The sequence below is a fragment of the Falco rusticolus genome, chromosome 16, assembly GCF_015220075.1.
Source record: "Falco rusticolus isolate bFalRus1 chromosome 16, bFalRus1.pri, whole genome shotgun sequence".
NCBI classification, from domain to species: Eukaryota; Metazoa; Chordata; class Aves; order Falconiformes; family Falconidae; genus Falco; species Falco rusticolus.
This window is the reverse complement of record NC_051202.1, coordinates 7,506,938-7,530,080: the sequence shown is the minus strand read 5'-3', so window position 1 is coordinate 7,530,080 and position 23,143 is coordinate 7,506,938. Positions and strand designations below refer to the sequence as shown.

At 48.8% G+C, this 23,143-nt stretch overlaps 1 protein-coding gene and 1 long non-coding RNA gene across 12 annotated transcripts in view; one reads left to right on the top strand and one right to left on the bottom strand.

The window, feature by feature from the left end:
• The window catches only part of CADM1 (cell adhesion molecule 1), a 172,043-nt gene that overhangs the window by 72,414 nt on the left and 76,486 nt on the right, over window positions 1–23,143 (bottom strand). The window lies entirely within an intron of this gene.
• LOC119158105 lies at window positions 427–22,537 on the top strand. Its single transcript, XR_005107765.1, has 2 exons — window positions 427–511; window positions 6,314–22,537. It is a non-coding gene; the product is annotated as an uncharacterized LOC119158105 (long non-coding RNA).

Below are 23,143 nucleotides of genomic sequence, written 5' to 3'. Positions count from 1 at the left end.
TGAGCGGCAATGACCCGCGAGTGGTGGTCCGTGGGGTGGGAAACACTGATCCCCCAAACCTCACAGCAGATATCATCAATGTGAAACTGCCAGCTGGCATTCATTTAACCCTGATTTTGCAGGGGTCTGCGGGGCTATGAGGATGCCCAGCGTTATTAGGGAAGCAGTACTGTTGCTGTATTTCAGACCGAGCCGCAATATACGCTGTACCTGCTGTCTCACTCAAATTCCCAGAGGAATGAGCTTTTCAGGCTGGCTCAGCGACTTTTTTTTTTTGTTTTGTCTTCTAAACAAACATCGGCAAAACGTACCCTGATAGGCAAGTTACCTGCACAGACAGAAGCACTCCTGCCTCTGAACAGACCTGGCAATCATTAACTGCAGAAGCCAAAGGGCTTTTTACTCAGATTTCATTTCTTGTTTGGTTCCTACCAAACTCTACAGACGACATTCAGAAGCAAGCTTTAAAATACTTAAGTACAAACCCAGATCATCAACAGGTATGCTAACAGTAAGTGTTGCTTATTTACAAAATGTACGTTGTAATACGCTTCCTCCTCTGGAAGCATCCTGCTAGCGCACCAGCCACAGGCTTGCATCAGCTTTGCACTTTAGTTCGGGATTATTTGTGACTGGGAGCTCAAGCCCAGTGACCGTGAGCCCACCCAGTCTGCAAAGCTCCTGCGTTACTCCAAGCTGCCAGATTTTCCAGCCAGTCCCCACTGATGGAAACACGAAGGTTTTGGTGCTTCAGGACCGGCGGCCTCCATCCGTGAGCAGCATCCGAGGCACAGCTGACGCGGGGGGCAGCCCGGCCGCAGTTGCCTCATGACTGATGGATGCATCCCAGTGCCTCCTGGCAGGGTGGGAGCTGCTGGTTTTGTGCACGCTAACAAGGTGGACGGGACCTTGGCCATGAGGCATGGAGGGTGGCCACCAGCCTACGTGACGCAGCGCCCATCGCCAGCGTCTGGCCCGCGCTTGTTATCCCAACTGCTGCTCGCCAAAGACCCACTGGGGTGGGAGGCTTGGGGAATAAAAAGCTCGGCCGGAGCAGCTCCTCTGTCCCTTACCATGCCATAACTAATGAGGATGGTGCTAAGACCTTCCCAAGCACCACATGATTGTTTTGCTATAATGAAGACCTGCTCAACTGAGAAAGTGACTTGCAGTACTTCTCTGGTCTGAAAAAAAACGCTCAGCCGTGCTGCATCCCCACCGCCAAAAAATCATTAACAGCGCAAACCCAAAGAGCCGCAGCTTCTCAGTCGTCTCCCCTTGCTAAGTACCACCCTCCCCCCAGGCTGCAGCCCAGGACCAGAGCTAGAGGGAACCTTTCAAATGGTGATCCCAATTAACAAGCCCACATCTATTCACGTCAAAAGGCTTTGCAGCTTTCAAAGAAAGTTTTGCTTTTGTCTTCCCGCTGTTCCCTTCCCAGAGTAAGGGCTCATTACTGATGGAGACCAGTTTTGTAATTGGTTGGGAATGCGGTTCTCGGCACAATACCCCGGAGAGGCTGCTTTATGAGGTCTCCTCATACTACTGAAGAATGCCATGAAAACCCCGAACCCAGATGTCTGGCTCGAAACCAGGGAACTTGGCGGGCCCGAGATTTCCACCGCGCTGCCGCTGTGCTGCCGCAGCGCTGCCAGAGCCCTTATGTAAAGGCGGCATTCACAGACCAACACTGTAAACAAAGTGCATAATCACTACTGCGTCCTGCCAGCCTCCTCGCAGAAAACAAGCCCTTTTTCGGCAGGAGCCTTCTACCAGCACTGCAGCCTTCCGCAGGTGAGGCTGTGCCATCTCACCGCAGAAGGGAGACCATTCCTCTTAAGGAAGGGTATAGATAATGCACGGGCTCATGCTTCATAACGTCGCTTTGATGTATCAGACCTTGGTGCACCGTTTAGCTGGAGACAACGCTCTGAGCGTTGATCTCCGAATGTATTTTTAACGTTTTCAGATTTCTGCACACAGCCTTTGCCATTCCATAATCAGTACAGAAGCCAGAAAGAAGTTTTGCCCAAGCACAGGTGTGACAGCATCTTCTTTCCACAGGAGCGAGCAGTCAGAGCATCTCACAACTGGAGAGGGTCAGCAAATGCCCCGCTGAAGGGCAGCTGTCAGTCAGGGGTGACACCCAGATGGAGCCAAAACTGGGGCAGACTGGACAGCATGGCACGGCACAGCATGCCTCCTCCTCCACCGGGGTCAGAGCCGCTGAAGCCAAAGGACAGCCTGGCAGTGGCTCGTCAGGGGAAGCCACTGTGTGTCACAAAAAGGATGGCCACATTCCGGGTAAGCACTTCGCAATCACAGAGATCAGTAATGGCACATTTCACAAAATGGAGAAACAGGTCAGAAAGTCTTAGAACCATGGCAAGAGAATTACCCGTGCATCAATGTTAGGGGGGGGGGGGGCGGGGAGGGGCGCAATCAATGAAACAACAGAGTGGACTTATCCACGTTATCTGCTCGCACGCGGTTTAGAGCAAAGTTTGGATCGAAGCCACACACATCTTCCAGTTTCTGCTTGAACTGGAAGATAAGGGATGACCAAGGGCAGTGAGAGGAGGCGTCACCAGAAAAGCACCTATTTCTCTGCAACAGTTTCTCACCATGCAAGAAACATGCTCCTGCCTGACCGTCCAGGATGGCTGCAGATCATGATACAACCAGCGGAACATACAGCCTAGGAGAGTCCACGGGAATTTAAATACTAAGGGTGTCTACAGTTACATCGCTTCAGTGCCAAAAGCACTCCAGGAACATAAAATAAATGCAGTGAAAGCCTCTTAGTGAGGCTGCCAAGCTCGAAAAGCCAGCTCTCCATTTAACTAAGGGAGCCATATAAGCAGTACCAGGTAGCTTCCCCAGCACGCCCCCACGATGCATCAGCACACCTGAAGAAAATGGAACCACTGTCCACCACAAATAAGAAGATTTTTATTAGTTCAGCACAACTGCTGCTGCTGTTGTTCTTTGCCACTCATGTTGCAGCTTCCCAAAATCCCCGGCTCCTGGGAGTCCCGCTGTGCACCAGAGCTGCAAAGGGGCAGCCTGGGGGGCGCGGAGGAGCAGAAAAAACAACGTACAGCTCTGGGTTTGGAAAAAACCCCAAACATTGCCAAAAAACCACCACACAGTAGGACTGCAAGGCTTAGGAAGCTGAAAAAACACACAGATGCCCACAGCAAGGACCAAAGCTGTTGGTCAGCTAGTATGAACCAGCACAACCCATGTAACGTGTGCCGACACGTCACAGCTGCAACACGCATGGGCTCTCCAAGCCACCTCTCACCAGCCTCAAAATGCTCCTCCCCAGCAGCACAGGAGGTAAAAGAGCTTCTCCTGGGTCAGAGTGCAAAGCCAACCTCCCTGAGCCTTCTCCACTGTCCCACCGGGCAGGAGCGCTTCAAGCCTGGCAACGAAACTAAAAAAGGATAAAGTAGAATTACCGGAAAAAAAGAATGTATGGGAAGTCCTCAGGCTGAGGCTGCAAACCACAGGAAATTCATGTTTTTAATCATTTGAAACAAATGTGAACGTTCCTTGTTTGTCAGCTAAGATCCCATCATCGTATCCCTTCCACCCCCAGAGGGGGTTACAAAAAGGAATATTTTCTGGAAGGAACACCCATAGCATTTGGAAGATAGTCTTTCTATGAGAAAGGAATTGTGGACTGGGCTGCTAAAAGCATCAGTCTGCTTATCAATCTAAGAGCAGCATCTTTAAAGGTCACAAGTGGGAAAAAAAATAAAAAATCAAAGATTCATTCTAATTCCTCACAAACAGGAGCTCGTTTTTCACAAATCCACCCTGCAGTGCTCAGTAACATGACCTTTCACTTACAAAGACAACAGCAGCTTTCCGTCTCTCATGTGTTACCCTCCCTTCTCTTCCATAAATTAAACAGAGTCTCGATACCATCATAACACGCTTTTCCAGCAGTCCCCCTGAAGTTTCCGCAAGCTGTTTCAGTTTTGGTGTTGCTGAGGGTCTTGAGCCCACACAATCATGGGCAAACAGAAAAAAAACAAAACCTGGATGAAAAATGCCAACGCACGAAGTCTGTGGGCACAAAAACCTGACCAGGAACCGCCCAGAGGTTTCACGCAGCACGAGCCAACAGGCACGTGCTTTGACATAAACATGCACTTTTCTGTCTGTTACAGAAGTCCTAGGTGCGAATCCGATCATCATCCCACGTTTGTTAATACGTTACTGGGATCATACAGGCTACTGGGAACGGGAATTTTTCATGCTACCTGGCATATATACGAAGACAACACAAAACGAGAAAACATGACAATGAGCACAAGACCTGTCCTCTTGAAACCTTTCTCAACATCTACAAAAAATATCAAAACTGGAGTAGAGTTGGCAAATACGCGGAGGCGGAGCCGAGTACAGTCTGGAGGACAGAGCTGTTCGTGGAATCCTCATGGGAGCTGGCAGCATGCCTTTCTTTAATCTTAGCCCACTGTAATTACTCCTGACTGCAAAACCCCAACCAGAGGAACCCCAAAAAGCCAGAGTCACTTTCGGCGTGGGGATGCTAACCTGTGTTCCCACCCAAGGAGGCAAAGGAACAGAGTTACTACCTCCTACGACATAGTACACCCACAAACAGGCTTAACGTGATTTGCTTGGAAAGCCACATATTTAATGTAACAGTTACAATTTGGCAGCTAAAAAAGCTGGCAACGCCAATATAGGTTGATCTTACACTTCTGTACTTACTCATAACGATCTCCATTGGTTGCATGATCTTTGCCTACTTGTTTGCACTGCTTCGCCTCTTTTACAGGAGCAGAACAGACGACATTTACCACTGCTGCTTTGCAATTATCTCTTCTTTCAGCTGAAGGTATCTGAAATGTCAGCATGGGATTCCACCCACACCCACTGCTGCCCAACTTCATTTTGGCCAGCAACGCTCCACCCTGCTTCGCAGTTTCTCCTGCATGACAGATTAGCTTCAAGAAGAGCTCACGCTGTCCTAGCACCCGTCCTTCAGCATGGAGATGATCAAAGGTGGGCTCCGAGGGACGAGATAACCTTTGCCATCCCCTGGCAAACTTTGCGTTCCAGCTCAGCGTGTAGCAGGCTGGGCAGCGGCACAGCGCCCCAAGCAAAGCTCCGGCTGTGCGTCTTGCATGCTTATAAGGAGGACCGAAGTGAAAAATACCTGTCACACTACCCTGTATGCTCTCCCAGGTGTGCTCTGAATGTTTTGCATGCTTTTTTCCTCTCTGACATGCACTGTCATCACACGACTAATACTGGTGTGATTTGCCAATTTGTAAGGCATCGCAGGAGCAGCACGCAGGGCTGCTGACTTCTGACGACTGCCACAAGCGTGACAACAGCATTTGACTATCAGCCGCAAGGTCAATTGGCTTCCCGTTGGCCAAATCGGATCCTTCTACCATACAAACCTCCAGAAGGACTCCCTCAGCTTATGTTTTTTAATGTAAACCTTCTGCAAAGCTACAGGAACTTGAGACTTGCTTGAGTGAGCTGACTGCACTTCTGCTGGGTCCCTGCTATGAGAACAGAAGCACTGCACTGGTGAGAATAAGGAGTTCCCGAGTGCTCCAACAGAGTTACAACAAGTGAATGCGTTTCCCCAGGTCTCTTGCAGTACAGCTGACCTCCATCAGGCATCTCCCACTCAAGGGTCTGTGGTACCTGCGAGCAACAAGGCGAAGGAGCCCACCGGCACGGCCAGGCACCCCTACACCAACAGGCACCTGCCTGAAGCAACCAGAAGACAGACAGACAGACAAACGTTCAGTTCCATGATAAGGAACAAGGTGGCACGAAAGGATCGCTTTGATCCCTTTGCAGGTTGACAGAGCCCTAAGCATATCCGTGGTTGCTTCTGTCTGCTTCTGTCTCTGGTAAATGTTTAATACAAGAAAAGCAGGGCGATGCGTACAAAACCGGCAGAGAAGCTGCTGCGCTCAAGAGCGCTGACTGGCAGGTCGCAGGGCTGGCACAGTCCCCGTCCCTCCCAGTTCTACCAACAAACAGATTCTGCAAAAACATCCCGTATTCCTCCTATTGCCAAAAATGGGAAACTTGTAGCAGCCTTCCCTCGACGATCCTCGCAGGGGAGGGCGGCGAGTGGGTTCTGCTGAGCTATCAGGACCAACACTATTTGAGTGGTTATGAGTGATGTGATTAAAGCTCAAGGCAGCAGGTAAGAGGGCTGTGGGAGGGGAGTAGCTAGCATTTACATCAAGTTTTGCGAGCTCTCAAAAGAGATCTGACAGATGACTACGCTTCCCTCCGCCCCCAGGCTTTTGGAGGCAAGTCACCACTGAGTCAAAGGCTCCGGTCCGAAGTGAGCGTGACCATGCTCAGCTGAGCTGGACCAGCATCATCATCTTTCCCGAGTCATCCAGCAACCTCATCTCGAGAGCCAATTCCGTTCCGTGGGTTCATGAATTATTGATCTCTGCTGCTGTATCAGTAACAGGCAGGCAAAGCAGATCACAGGCAATCCGCACGCCGCAAAAAGGAGAAAGCAACACAGGAAAACTCGGTACGAGCAAAGTGTCTCATTTGACAAATTTCAGTTTAGTTGTGTATTTCCACCAACGCCCTTCATCCATATCGTTATCCCCATTATTTTATATCAGCTCCGTGCTTTTAATTCTAACTTTGTCTGGAAAATATTTCTGAGAACAGTCTTTGTTCACCACCCACCACTGCAAGGCTGTTGCCAGCTCCCATAGTGGTATCGCAGACAGCATGTGCCAGATGAAGAGAATGGCACGTACCTGTCACTCTTTGTAAGAGCAGCTATTTCTGGCTTGGATTTACATGCGCAGCCTTCTGCATATTGCTTGAAATCTCCATTTTATAGAGGAATCTGATGTTACCTGAATGCTGACAGCAAGCGGGCAGCACCAGGGTGTCCATGGCTTGTGTTGGAAAGGGCTAACGACAATGCTCAGCTCACAGCTCATTTCTTCATAGATTTAATTAGCGCAAAAGGCTTTGGTCTTCACACTTGCAAAAAGGTATCTTCCATCTTAAACTAGGGATAATAAGGGCGGTAGAGCTAAACCTCCAATCAATTTAGAGACACCGCAACGCTGAATAAGAGCTGATGAGAAACTAAATAAAAATGCTCTTTTGTGCTCAGACCTGTTACGCTCAGACACTGCGATTCTCTTTTGCACTTCAGAGCTCCAGCACAACAGCCTGTCCTGGGGAAGCTTTTTGGACCAGACTTTTTGATGTACCTTCCCGAAACGTGGCTTCGAATGGCTAAATACCACACAGTGAACCACAACTGCTCACCCACGCCTGTTCAAAGGCGGCAGAGGAACCCACCTACCGCAAACAGCGCAAGGGAAAGGGAAAACAAGCCAAGGGAAAATCTGGGTTTGTATTTCGGCATGTGCAAAGAGCGCAGAAGGGATCAAACCTGGCAAAAATTTAAAATGCTTTAAAGCTACCTCTGTATAGCAGTGGGCAAAATTCCTTGCTGACAGAAAAACACGATTTCAGATCATCTATTTTAAGTGTACGGTAGATGCAAACTAACAGCTTTACTCCTATCCTGCCTAAATTAGGTTACAAATAGGGCAACTAACAACTCAACTGATCTAAGGGAAAAAAGTACCAATTTTGTATCAACAGAAAATAAATTATTGCAGGAAGCTGTACTGGACTCCGACAGAAACAGGAGCACTCACAATAGGATGGTTTTTTTTCCCCTGCCCGAACACATTTTTCCATGCAGAGAAGCATGGTTCACTTGGTTTACATGTGATCGCTTCTTTCTACAGGAGATATTTAACCGAAGAGAGCTGCTTAACAAGATGCCATGTTCAGCACCTGCGAAGTCCCAGCTCTCCTCTCCCCGCACACTGTACCGATGCATCTTTGGGATGCTAATGCAGAGGAGAACAGTCAAGACGCAGATACATGTTAACGTACACAGGAGACGTGCTGATCCAGAGACCCCAGACCCAAGGACAGGAGTGCCTTAGGAGACAACGAAGAGCTCACGCACAAGGAATAAGCTTGCAATTCCTGCTCTGCCTGCTGCAGGAGGCTAACAGACACCCGCAAGGACCAAAGGGCCACGCTGGAACTGTGGCTCATCCCTGGGCTCAGCCACCACTGCAGCAGGGCGCACCGACATGCTGCCTGACTTGGCCCCTGCCAGCCCAGGTGAGGGTCACGTCGAAGGCTCAGCTTTCCCAGGGACTATAATACCGCAAAATGAGAACAGATGACGTTATTTTATGTTTAGGTATCACTTAAAACCTTTCTGACGCTCAGTAAAAGAGTCTGCAGCCCCCAGAGCAAACGCTGAAAGCGCGAACAGCAACAGCTAAGAAAACAGGAGCTCCTTCTGCTGTGTCTCATTGCTCTCCATCACCATTCTCCAGCCACAAAGCCCACCCTCGCCCTTACTGCAATACCAGCTACCACACAGCCCAGGACAGCCTGACTGCAAACTCCTCCTGTTAAAACACCCGGTGACACCCAAACATACCACTGACCTCAAGGCAGCCAGGGCGCCGGTATCTCTGCATGCGGTGTGCGTACGCAGGCCAAGCTCCTGAGGGCCACGCTGCTCTTGCATTGACCGGAAAACTTTCCCGAGCAAATTTACAGTGAAACCACCAGCTGCCGGGTGGGGAGGCACAGCAGCCCCTGCTAGATGCCTGCCTGCCTGGGGAAGAGCTACACAGCAAAAAGCTGGCTTTGCTTGAAGCAGCCACACCATTATAGATGGTGGAAAAAACAGCCCCCACCCTTGCTAACCACTGACTTACAGCTAAGAACGGCCACAGCTGGCAGCCAGGGAGCTGCGAGGAAAGGTGGCATCTGCTGGGAACGTGAAGGAGCTGTGTGATCACTTCCATGGGTTTCCCTTGGAGAAACAGCGTGGCAGGAGTTACAGAGCTAGCAGAGTTTGTACTCAAAGGAGTCTCCCACCCGCAGGATGCTGTGCAACCCTTTAACGATGGAAAGGGTTAAGGTGCATTTTTTTGTCCTACAGCTAAATATTAGTAAAAATACAACCTTGAAAAGGCCAAGATGTCCACGTTACAAAACTAGGAAAAACCCCTCAGAACAGATTCCCACTTTAGAGAGCTTGTCCAACTTTGTGTCCACCCGCGCTCAGTCCCATGGCTGACGTGCTGCCCTGCAGGGCTCCTGTTTCGAGGACCCTGCACACGTGTCACTTGCCAAACCCACCCCCAGCTGCGGCGCTTGGCGCTGTGGGACCTGGGGACACTGATGGCAAGGCAGCCCCGGGACAGCACAGCTGAGCAACGGCACGTGATGCGCTGCCTCGAGGTGCCGGTGTCCCTGACCATGTCCCACCAGCAGTGCTGAGCAAATATAGCAAGAGACCCCAAAGCAAGAGTGACTTGGTGCGGGCACTGCTGCCTCCTCACCCAGGAGTGACCCAGTCCCTTCCCTCGCTTTCCTTACGGGTGCTCATGTTGTCACCAGACATCATCAGCAAAATGAACACCACAGATGTTAAAAAAACCAACCCCAAACCAAACACCCCTTCATATACAAGGCGAGAGATGACATTAGCAGCGCCGGGGCCGTGCAGATGACTGGCTAATACAAGCACTGCAAGTAGAATTTCACATTCCTTCAATTTCCACTTGAGCAAGTGCCTTCAAAAAGTTCCCACCATAGGAAAAGTAATGAATTCTAGTTTTCTTAGTACAGTAATAATTCTTTGCTCCATTTCCACAAGAGCTACTTCTCTTTAGTAACGGCTATAAACTCTGATCCTTACCAGAATTCGCCGGCTCGCCCGCACCAGCTTCATTTCAGGATGAAAGCTGCAAAGGTGAAAAGAGTTTCCCAACTGAAATTGTGAGACCAGCCTCAAAAATAGCATCGCGTTAACTCTGGTAGTCAGTGAAAAGCCTTAAAAGGAATTTACTTTATGTGAACTCTTTGAATCAAATGACTTCACGTTTTATCACCTCGAGTAAGACCGAATAGCAATAGAAAAATCTTTCAAATGCAGTAAAATAAAAGTTCAGAGTGAGATTCTGGATGATTTTTAGTGCTTTTCATTTGAGTCAGATGTTCCAATACTGGAGCTGGAACATCCCTGAAGTAATTGCAAGAGTTTTCCCTCCCTTTTTAAAAAGAAAAGGTGGAAACCCTGCAGTCACGCAAACAGTACAAGGCAGCTTTACACCGAGGACCATTTACTTTCTGTATCTTTAATAGAATTTAACAACAAAAATAACAGTTGTGTCTAAAAGCGCTGTGCCTGCAGGAATCACACGCCAAGTTACGGCAGGGCAACAAGCGATGCCGGCACGGTCCAAGCGCGTTCCTCTCCTGCTGGTGGCGGCACTTTCCGTGTGGGTTTTCCCGTTCCCCACAGAACCGGCTCCCACCTTCCCGAAAAGGCCAAAGGCCACCACTGAGGGGCACCCCTGTCACTCCTCAACTGCTCACAACACGTGTATTTCTTACATTTTACGACACTAGAAACAGTCAGAACCTAGCTGTATGTCTAGAAGGTACTTCTGAAGGCCAGGGACTCTATGATTTTTTTCAAGGAGAACGGTAAGATGTGCTTTTACAACACTCATCTGCACGGATGCAGCAGCCGGCGCGTGGGACAGCCGGTACCGGCACTGCTGCCCACCCAGACCCTGGCCCCCTCCCGTAGCTGCCAGCACCGGGAACGCCAGCAACTCCCGCAGGGATATTTCATGCTTTCTACTACTCCAGCCAGGACTGCTCCTTCAGCCCTCAACACCGCAAAACATTTGACGAGCTGGAAAAGGAATCATCCACCAGTTTGGAACTGGAGGACGGCAACAACGAAACCGAAAAACCGAGCCCAACTTTCAGCTGCCGAGGCAAGTGCGGCGCTGAGCCGCGTAGAAGCGCCGCAGGGGGGATGCGGAGGCTGTCGCCTCCCCCCCTTCCCGCAGGCAGAGCCCGCCGGGCAGGCCACGCCACGCACGCACAGCGCCGAACTAGGCTTGAGCTTTCCTTCCCCTACAGAAGCCAAAAATTGGATTCCAGGGTGAGAAAACAGGGGTACAGGCATCCCTGGGCAGCCGCCCCGCCGTCGTGAGCATCCCCCCACGCCGAGCGGCACCAGGAGGGCTTTCATAAGGGATACACTGGGTGAAACCTTTGCTTTCTATAGGAGGCTGACCGAATCTGCAGGCATATTACGTGCAAATTGTCTGGTTAGAATAATAAATAGCAGGTTCGCTTTATAATGCCAGATGCGCACAACGCGTTCATTTGTGATCCAAGCCTCCGATTTAAAGGAGAAAGAAAGGATCCTCGCCTGCCTGGAGATAAACTTAAGTAAATAATGTTTGCCATCAACTCCAAATGAAGAATGACAGTTAAATTTTATAATCATCTTCACAGCTCCAGGACTTACTTTATATTTTCTCAGGCTCATGACCCAGGGGTTGTCATAGCAACTAGGAAATCCTACCTTATCAGCCTCTTACATTTACATTCCTTACGGCTGCTTCCCTTTATGAATTAAATCCATCACGGTCTTCTATTCTCCAAATAAGAAGTTCTTAGGATTATCTCGCAGAAACAAGGATCAAATGCTTTGATTGAAACACTATGCAAAAGCTAATTCACTGGTGGTTTTCTTTAAGGGAAGATTGACTGTGCTACAAATAAATGGCTCCCATCCAAGTTTGCAGTTGGCAGCCTTCTCGCCAAAAAAAGTTGGTAAAGCAAACACGGATTTTGCAGTATGTTCATGGTGGTCAAAAACATTGCTACATCTGGACAGCAAGAGCAGCATCTGCCCGGCTGAGAGGTCTGCAGGTCAAGAGCTTCCACAGGGACCGATAAGGTGACCCTAAGCACGAGTTTGCGTGCAACGATAATTAGGCTGTTATAACCGACAGTGCAATTACACATAAGCAAATCACCCCGTTTGCAGCCAGGGCTACAGCCGGAGGGAGCAGGGGCTGAGTCCGAACAGCGTCACCACGGGGCAGGCAGGGCTGGAGCTGGGGAAAGCTTTGCTGTGCACACAGATGAGCGAAGAAGCTGTGAAAAAGGGTAAATCCTGCACGTGTCCCTGCTCTTTGTCGCCTTTAATATATAAAACCTCAGCTGCAGAGTTACCTAAGCAGACCTTCCAATTCAGCTTGTTATCTCCTGTACCTTGACAGGTTTATGTAGATTAAAAAAAAAAAAAAAAAAAAAAAAAATGTTGGGGAATTATACAGCTGCTTTCTCAAGCATGAGGAAGATGAATCCCTGAAATGCAATTAGTTGCCAGGCGGTCCAGCCCCAGGCTCAGCACCCCATCAGCCAGGTAAGCAGACGCATGCCTGGCCCCTGCTCAGAGGTGACCCAACCTCTGTGTTTTAACACACAGAAAGCAACACAAATCCAGTGCTCCAGAGACAGAAAGCAAAAGAAACCACCAAATAAACAGATGTCCATCAAGCACAGGAATGAATTTCAGACGTTTACCAGAGCCCCTACATTCAAGCACCACGCGTCAAGGAACACAGATCTCGTCGCGCACATATGCTGGCTTACGGATGCCAAGCCAGCCAGCCTGGGTATCTGTTTAGTTGCGCTAAACACGCAACCGAGTACAGCACTTGTGTTCAAAGACAAGACGTCATTAGGAAACAGCAGAAAGTCTCATTATGCAGATTGGGGGGGAGGAGGGGGAGATCATTTAATTGTCTAAATTTGATTCTTCTGCAGTCGATGGTCCCAGAGTCAGAGCATAGTTAAGTATTCAGAGTGGCAGCAACAACAATGCTCATCTCTGTCCTAAACAATACGGAAATAAAATAAACTTTAATTCCCAGAATGTTTTCTGCAGGAGTCTTTTGATTAACAGAACTCTTATAAACTGTAATGAATTTCATAAAGGCAACTCTACAGTTACAGACCTACAGGCATCAAGAGTTTAATTTAGTTAATGTACTTTTTATTCATTATTGGTCCTCCACAAGAAGCTGATCACCAACTTGCAGAGTGCATTGCTTAATTATCCATGCTGCACTTCTTAAAATGAGAACTATTTAAGCTGTCTGTCAATACGGCACGCAGGGCAGCGGCTGTGATCGATTGATGCAGTGAGAGCAATGCAGCTGGAATGCCAAAGACCGGCAGCAGCACCACACTGTTGCACTGAAAGACTTGGGGAGTATGTGTGAAGCAAAACAATCGGGAACTCCTCTCAAAGACTTGAAACTCTTTCCAATACCATTTCCTGCATTTACAGATGGGGAGCAGACTCCAGAACTCCTCTTGCATGCACCATACATCTTAGCCGCTGTGCAAACAGCTCCTGAACATCTTGTCTGGGCAGCTTCAAGCCCAAAGTCAGTATGATTTTTGTTTTATCTTCTTCCTCCATACTTCTATAGGGAGGGCAACGGAGATGTGCATCCCAGTCCCCTGCTGGCTCCCTCGGTCCCCCAGGACACGTGCTGAAACCAGAACTGGTCCCTCAAGAGCGCCGTTGCCCTCTGCACACCTGGGAAAGCCGAGGTTTAGAACAGCGCACGACTGCACCAGCCCTGCCTCCAAGTCATCAACTCAATAAACGCGAACTTTGGTTCCCTTGACAAAGTGAATGCCGACAAAAGCTGCATTTGCAAGGGGAGAATGCCCTGGGAAACTCTAGGGCCAACCGAGGGTGCCGTTCTGCAGAGAGATCCCCCCCTCTCTGGACTGAAATCCTGCCCACTGACATCTTCATCAGCTGAAGGGTCTGGCCACCTTATCTTTCCCTTCCCCGTAACAGAGGCAACGCTGTGTTTCAGGTGGCTGAGGATCTGTGCACATGGAGCCACGTCTGCAGGGACAGCATGCAATAACCTGCCTCCGGTGCGAGACGAGGGTGACCTGGGCTGGAGGAGGCACGGCCGGGACCTAGCGAGGCTCTGCTCGCTGGCTCCTGGGCACACAGGCAGAGCCGGCGGGGATCTGCCAGCGCCAGCCTTCCTCGGCGCGCCTTTACTGAAATATTCAAAATCGGCGGATCAATAATTCATTATATAATATAATAAAAGGTAATCTACTGTTTGAAGTCAAAGCTTAAACAAACTCCACTTCAGTTACAGCACTGTGAGGTCTTACAAATTTCAAGATGCTCAGTGCAACGGTGAAAGGCAAGAAGATGCGGTTGGAAGGGGACGGATTCGTCCCTGCCCTGAAACTTCCCAATCCCTGTTGGAATGGAAACCATGTACAGCTACGACCTAAGCCAGGAGCCCTTTGCAAAGGGACGTTAATTCAATATTAAGTAACATAAGTCAATATTCGCGTTTCCCCTTTCATCCTTTCAGCCAGTATCAACTAATACGAATGGTAATGACATGTCACCCACGACCTCTTAAACACGCTCCTTATGTCAGTAGTTTAATGTTTATTCTCCCCTTCAAGCAGATGACTCAAGTTGAGTGAAAATTTACTTTGGGCAAAGGAATACCTACATGGCATTAGTGCAGTCCTCCACAAGAGCAGAGGCACGTTTAATGCCCCTTTTTAAGACGATACGCCAGGATCTGACAGAAACCAACACTTTGCTTTAACAGCCCAGGCTGGAACTCAGGCATGTAGAGCAGGAACACGGGGAGCTGATTTCAAGGGCATCGGACCAGCTTTGCCACCAGTTCCAGAGCGCTTGCCCAAAGTGTGTCAGAGCTGGAAATACAAAAGGTGTTGTAGCTACCTGACACTGAACTTCCAAACTTGTAAGAGGCAAACGTAGCCTGCGATTTCTCATGCTCCTCATCTGCCTTAAGCCTTTCAGGACTGCTTAAAAAGATAAGTACCTAAATAGAAAACATATCTACATTCACAACACCTCACTGGCACAGTAAGTGCCAACTGTGAGATGCATGTGAAAGGCAAAATCAAGTATCCCTGCCTTCTCCAACATCCACCGAGCATCACGAATTCTTTTGCAAAGCCGGTAGCCACAATAGCAGCTTGTTCTTCGCCTAAAAGGCCACAACAGCACACAAGAAACCCTGCTGATACTTAAAAGGCACTGATCCAAGGTCAGCCAGGCTCAGCGCCAAGGCTCCAGCAATAAACCATCAGATCTGTTCTGAAGTGGGGAAAGTAAAAGACCTTTTAATTGTAGAGCTCTAGAAGTCTTTCATATTAATTTAACGTTCACCTTGAAAAGTGAGCTTTTTCAGACCCTCGACAGAGCGCGGAGGACGAGGGAGACCACCTTCAGGAAGGCAGAATGCTTTTCCCCAACGCTTAACTGCATGATAATCAAGATTATAACAGAAAGGCGACAAAAATCAACATCCCAAAGCCAGCCACCTGAAGCTCCTACAAGCCTGACCATGCCCTCAAACCCTGCCCCATCTGCTCCCACGTGTGGCATCAAATCTGCACCTGAGGATCTATAGGTGCTACAAAGATAGTTGCTGTGGGAGAGACGCCATTCATAAATTGAGTGAGAAAGTTCATTAAATGATAAAAATTCCAGCCATGCTACCAGGATGTAAATTGCATTCATACTCGGAGCTGACATCTTAAACAGTTTAATTTAGGTACAGCTCTTAGCAGCGTTGGGTGTCTGCAACAGAAACAGATGCCTTGAATCATTTCAAAGTATGCTCCTGTCAGAAATGTCCTTTCTGACACCAAAATCAATTTCCTTCTCCTTTACTAACTACTTTTCCAAAAATAGATCGGGAAAAAGTTGCCTCAATTTTATCCTTTGTGAGTGGTGCAAAACGTGCTTTTAAGCTTTAAGGAAGAAGATGGTAGCGTGCAACACATGCAACTGCGGTAATTAGTACTGTTTTGATAGAGCAACTGGCAATAAGAATGAACCTGATCCATCTTCATTATGGAGATCTATAAAACCTTTGACAAGCCTCGTATAAAAGGCAGACAGGCTGCTTCCTCGCATTTACACCGGCGCTTCTGCACAGGACGGCACGAACCACGGCAGCTCTGAAAAAAGCACCGGCAGAGCGCAGCCCCGCGAGCCCTGCCCTGCCTCTCCCCCTCCCCACACGCTTCACAGAGCGTGTTTTTGAGCAAACAGAACGTACAGGACCCGAATTATTTCACGCTGATGGTCAAACAAATGCCTCAGCAGTGGCAAAGACTTTGCTGTGCATATTTAAGCAGATTGTGCCTTTTCAGTATGTGTGCAAATGCAATTAAAACAAAAGGCATAGCTACCTAGCCATGCCGTTGGTAAAAACACCCATCAGATAACATCCTTCGATCTCTAAAACGACACAGCAACAAACAATGTTTCCTCGTTCAGCAACAAGACTGCTTTTAACGTGGAAGCCCTGTCCTGCCCACACTGCTGTGGAGTAAAGGAATTGGAAGAAGTGCTGCTTTTCCTCCTACAATAACGATCTTTAAGGTTTTCCCAACCTAAATGACATCTCTGTGAAATGCAGAATGGCACACTCGATGCAGTTTGGTTTCCAACTGGTACCCGGGACCTCACCCGCCAGGCCAAGCATCCCCCCTTGCAGCTCGGCTTTGTTAGATCCGCGATCCGCCCCGCTCCCACCTCTCCCACCAGCTCCCTCACCGTTGCTCCCACCAGGAGAAGGCAACGATCCCCATGTCCTGGGTGGAAGCACTGTAACAGCTATCCATAAAGAAGCATCATCTGGGAACCTGGCTTTCTTGTGGCTAACATGACACTGAAACGCTGGAAGAGTGACCTGGTCCCCGGAATTCTTGGGAAAGCCACTCCCACTGTAGGGAAAATAAGACTCCCCAACCCCAGTCCTTCTCTCAGCCAGAAAATCTGCTCCTGAGCCCCACAAAGAGCCAAGAATAATAAATAACAGGGCACTGGGTCACACAGAAAACATGGAAGGTTCCTGAAAACAACTTGCCTAGTAATGCCAGCGTTGGCATCATTGCTGTACTGCCTTCAGCAGAGCCCTTGGCGATCCTCAGCCCACAGACAACGTGCCTATGGCTGGCTGCCTCATCCAGAGCTTTAAAAGGCTTGGGTAGCTTAACTTTTGCCCCTGAACACATAAATATATTTTCAAGACTGCTTACCTACAAACACCCCATGCCAGACTTCACGGTCAACAACTACGTGTACACTAAAACATGCAAACATGTAAACGTTTTCCACTTTTTTTTTTTTTTTTTAATCCTGTACGACAGAAGAACCTGTAATGGCTTGTGTTCTCAAAGGAAAACCCAATGCAGAAAAGCAAGCTTGAAACAAGCTACAAAAATATAGCCCGAAAAAGCTCATATTCCTGAAAAATGGATTCCGAGGTTCACAGCTGAACCATGAATCAGCTGGGTAAGGGCATCTGCATATCAAATTAACATGGTTGGAGAAAAAAAGGGGCCTTCAGCAGCCATAAGCAATAGCGTTCACCATCATATTTTAAGTTTATTTTTCCTTGTCTGACCAGTTCCCATAGGGCAGAAGGCTAATGATGGCACTTCATCACAAGCAGCAGCGGGTATTTACATCCATCCTGCGAGCGTGACAGCTGTGTCACCGAGTCCCCAACCATCTCCACCACCCAAACCAATTGTCTGGTGCGAAGCTGCAGGATGGAGTGCCCTGCAGTCATTATTCACCAAGCACTTTCATTAACAAACTGCCCTTAATTACAGCGGTAATTGCAAAATTATTTTATAGCAGCAATTATTCTTCTCAGCCCAATCCAGGCTAGTTAAGTGGGACATTGTCTCTGAAAATGGCATCAAGCCAACTCATCTACAGCCACGAACGTGCATTGTGTTGCACAGCTCCGAGACGGTGCAGCTGGAGCAGCAGCCGGGGGAAGCTCCCCACGGACACCAGGGATCCAGCGCCAGCGGGGGATCGCGTCCTGCCTCAGGCGACCACCCCGTGACCAGCGGTAACGGGAAACTGCTCGTTAAGCGAACCAAAAGGTCAAGCAGGGACAAAGGTCCTTCAAAAACCGAACGCCGTGCTTTCTTGCCTAACTGTTGATTTTTCAAAGTTCAGATTTGAAGTACGATCCTGGATCTTGGGGTTTTGACAGACTGAGACAAACGGGTGATTTTCCCCGCAAAGACTACAGCTATGTTAAAAACTTCTCATAGATCATCCTTATAACAACTCTACAGCCAGTAAGTGAATCTATTTCATTTTGATCATTTCAAATACTCCATTAATGAGAAAAATTGAGGCGTATTAGTCAGCGATCTAAAATACTGTGCAAGTTCAGTGCCAGGCTGCGAGCGATTCACATCTCTGACTGTGCCAGGGGCAAGAAAGGGGAAGGTTCTGACACGCCAGCGGGAGAAGCTGCAAGTCAAGTCCATTGCCTGGCACTCTGCTCCAAGAGCCACAGACTGGCCAGATTTGCTCAATTAATTCCACGCTCTTACTTGCTTCTGCTGCTTTCTAACATCCTCTGGATTAAACATGGTAGTTGCAAGTGAGAAACACCGGAATGTAGAAAATGTCACACAAAGTTCTCGTGTAGTCAGCGGGGGAAGGAATCAAACAGCAAATGAACCTGCCATGAATTTGGCAGCTTTTGGTTTCCCGAGTCCGAGTGCCTACACGCAAACCCGTGTTACAACGCATATTTAATGTCTGACCCTGCTTCATGCACGCAAATACTGGAATGACACAAGCTCTGATGGTTTGGTCGTGCCGGATCCGCAGAGCGGCAGCTGGCCGTTGGTGTGCGTCCCCTGGCCGCTGCGCTCCTCTGCCTCTCCTCGCTGCGCTGGGAACAACGCAGTCTCGTCAGACCAGTAATTCCTACAGCAAGACCTTTCTAAACAGTGAAAGCTGGGGTATTTTTTTTTTTTTTTAATCTGTACCGTTGTGGAAATTCTAGAGTCATTTATTTGTCAATTTTATTAGAAGAATGCACCAAAGACTCACCTCCGCCCAGGGCAGTTAATAGAACAAGAATATTTCCCTGCAGAATTTCCTACTCAAACATTGCTGAGGAACGTGAAGGGGAAGCAGATGACTCCACTCTCGCATACGGGCAGCTGGGCCGTACAAGGTAGCAGTTTGTCCAGCATCGCCCAAACACCTTGGCCAAACAGGACCAACACATTGGCACCCACTCCATGAAACACTGCAGAAAGTGCAGAGGCGCAGATGCCAGTTAATAGCACAACCGATGACAGACACCTAGCCGCAGACACATGTTCTCCGAGATCTCAGATATTTCAAGTTACAATACGCTTACGACCGTGGTGTTCCTGCACTTTCAGTCAAACCAGAGACATTCAATAATCACCCAGAAAAGCACCATCTGTTATGCCTTATTGCTTAATTAAACTAAAATACAGAACTCCTTAATTCTCACAGCTCATAAAGATAAAGGTCATCACACAGCTTTAGTGTCAGGTAGCCTGTACATAAAAAGCGGAGGTTGGAATTTCTTTCACCCAGACATCACTCAAACACGGCGCCGTCCCCCCGACATGCAGAAACGTGACTCCAGCAGCGCAACGCCGGATCGATGGCGTGACTTTTGGACTGGCAGCTGGAGCGAGCAGACTGTAAAGCTCAAGACATTGTCCGCTCCCCCGGCATGTGTGTGCTGCCAGCGAGCCTCGACACAGCCATGGTGGGCATCCCGCCTCTGCCGGTCTCTCTCAGGCTCCGAGCACCTGGCAAACACCGGTCCAAAGACCTGGAACATCAGGACCAAAGGCCGTGCCTGTCCACAATATCCTGACAAAAAGCTTTTCCCCAGGCTACCCAGCTGGTTGTCACCCCATCGATTTGCATGCGACTGCAACTCCGACATTTGGAAGTTGCCCAATGCTCCAGTACACTACACCCTACAAGCCCTCCGTATGGGGCCATCCCCAACAGAGAACTGTTATATTGAAAAGTTATCCTGGTGTTCCTGTTGGAACAACTTATGTGCACCCCAACAGGAGTGACTGGTCCAAGACAGCGGTGGAGGCGGGTGGAAACTAAGCGGAGCTGCTCAGTTTTGGAAATGAAGCAGGAACCAAGAGGTTCCCTGCAGAGAAGGCAGAGGAGTCATCTGCCCTTTGTTACCTTTCTCTTCTGCATTCACATGCAGAGGAAAGGGAAACATAACTGTAAATACGGAACATGATGGAACCGGCACAACTTAACCTGACCTGAGCCTGACCAGCACCAGCACCTCACCTCGCCCAGTTCAGCTTCCCCAGCGCTGGCTCCAGGACAGACAGGGCCTTCCCATGTGTCCCGTCAGTAATCTATAAGGGATTTCCAAGCACTTTTGCTCCTCTGAAGCCCCTGCCTGGTGTGACAGATGTGAACAATCGACCCCAGTCCACTTTTCCCTTGCACGGGCAGCAGACTGAGCCTGCTCCTGTGCCACTCACCTGCCAACTGCTCCAGCCGGACCACGCTCAACACCCCACCTTCCCCAAAGCCGCTCTTTCCCCAAACCCTCCAGCACCACAACTGTTCCCCTAAGAGCTTTGTGCTTTGCCTTTCAGCCACGAACCCCAGCAGAAGCCTCACTCATGCCAGCCAAAATTCAATTACTAGCTTGTCACTTTCGCATGTTTTCTTTTCGAGGCTTGGGTTACAAGAAAAGGTGAATTAAAACCTGTCTAATGGGTAAGAAGTCTTCAGACCACTGTGGCACCTTTCAGGAGCACATCCAAGTCCTTTACGCAGCAATGGAGACTGATGAGATGCTTTACGGAGCTCCTCTGAAAGATGAGGACTAACAGACAGTATCGTGTGATTACAGAGTTGTTGGTGTGGTTTTTTTCTTGCTTTCTGCTTCCTGTAGGTGGAGGCAAACTCCTTGCAGAAAAGAGGAGGATGTACAGAAAACAGAGCTGAAAGGTACCTGCAGCAGCTGCCAGGGAAGTGCCAGCACATCCTTCTTGCACTGACGGCTTCTCCTGAAGGAGAGCACCTCGCTGGTGCCGCGGCCACACCGTGCCAGCTCTGCAGCAAGACCCCAGCGCAGGAGCTCGCCCCAGCCCCACGCACGATGATTAACAGACCCCAACGAGGCGGTTACCCAAAGCGCTCGCTGCAGAAGACCTCACGTGGTGTTTCAACCTCATAAGCCCGTGGATCATCATGGCATCTGGGCAGATGCTGTTTACCCACTCACGCCGTGGCCAGTACCATTCTGCCTCCCTGAGCACTGCCATCCCGTTCAGGGCGTCCTGCCCTTGCTCCCACGGCACCTGGCACAGACGGGCTCTCGGCAGCACAGACGTCCCATCCACCAGCCCCAGCCTCTGCCCAGGCAGAGCTGCAGCACCCGGGGACCACGGACTGATGCTTAACAGACAAGGCTCTGAAGCATGGGTATTGCCAAATCCCTGACGCTGAAGGCCTCTTTCCCCTTAAAACCATTAAGATGGCTGTGAGCACAACTACAGCACTCTAATGAGCTGCCTAACCTTGCCCCTCTTCTCCACCCAGGCTTTAAAATTTAAAGCTCCAGCTAGCTCAACATGAATAGATGAGCAAGAACATCACACTGCTCTCAGTGTAGGTGCAGTGCTTTATATCTTCATTAATATTTCAGTTTCTCCCATCTCCTCCTCCTCCTCCTCCTGCAACTGCCCTCATTTTATTTATATCTGCAGGATACCACTCTTAATTCTTCAGAGTTCTTGTTTGCTTGGAAAAACACTCCCCGTCATGGGAGTGCACACTCTCGATGAAGCAAGCCCTCCCCCTTGAACTGGGGTAAGCTGCACTAATTGCTCCCCACCCCGTTAAGAGGTGCACTACAGATCAGCACCAGCATTTGGGCTCGCACACTCCTTCAGCCTCAGCCACCCGGGCTGGTGCATCGCCCCGAATTTCGGGGAGGAACTGCTTCCCTCCCGGCGCTGCCTCCGTTTTCCAGCATGGGGAAGACTCCTGCCCCAAAACCAGTGGGACCAACACAGCATCGGTGCCTCAGCAGGTATCCTCACGTTACATTTGAGGTGCAGGACACCAATATGCCTGTTGAGCGCAGGTCATCCAAGCGAAACCAAGGAAAGGCATCTGTGTTACCAGTCAGTACACCGAGGCACGCCGGGCAGGCTGAGCAACGGAGGCTTCCTGGGCCCCGTGGTCAGTCAATACTCTTTTGACTGGATTATGAAGAAAATTAAATTATACAAATATTTCACTAAATATCTTCTTAAGCCCATTAATATTAATATCAATTCCGCCTCTTCTGTGCTTGGCATTTAAAAATCCATTTTAAAATCTCCAACTAATTTAAGATTTACATCTAGAATACAAATTAGCAAGATTCCCGGCTCTCTATTTTGCCTGGCACCCGTATCTGCCCAGTTAGTCTTAGATGTCACTCAGTGACACCCAAAGAAGATGAATATTCAAAGCATGCTCTTGCCTGCAAATGTTTTACAGCTTTCTGGCCACTGAATTTGTTTAAAGCTGCAATTATACTGAACAAACAGTCCCTAGAAGACCAAAGTATTCTATTCATTTGCACGTCACCACCTAACTAGCACAGTGATATGGTTTCTAATTAATATTCAGAATTCCGTACTGAAGAAAATAAATGGTGTTACGCACGGGTGTGGATGTGTTGGCGTTGCTGTGTGTGTTAGATATAACCTTTACGGGATACATTACGAGATGCAGACTACCTGGCTTCCACGCGACAGCCTTTCCTTTTTTCTCCTCCTCTACTGAACTACCTCCGATTTACACACATTTATTTTAGTTATTCCAAGAGCCACTTTTCCTGCAGCCATCTCACAGGACACACAGCTTATTTTTGTGATGGTAACCATCCAGAACCACAGGGGGAAATAAATAGGAAGTAAGGAAGTAAGGAAGTAAGGAAGTAAGGAAGTAAGGAAGTAAGGAAGTAAGGAAGTAAGGAAGTAAGGAAGTAAGGAAGTAAGGAAGTAAGGAAGTAAGGAAGTAAGGAAGTAAGGAAGTAAGGAAGTAAGGAAGTAAGGAAGTAAGGAAGTAAGGAAGTAAGGAAGTAAGGAAGTAAGGAAGTAAGGAAGTAAGGAAGTAAGGAAGTAAGGAAGTAAGGAAGTAAGGAAGTAAGGAAGTAAGGAAGTAAGGAAGTAAGGAAGTAAGGAAGTAAGGAAGTAAGGAAGTAAGGAAGTAAGGAAGTAAGGAAGTAAGGAAGTAAGGAAGTAAGGAAGTAGGAAGTAAGGAAGTAAGGAA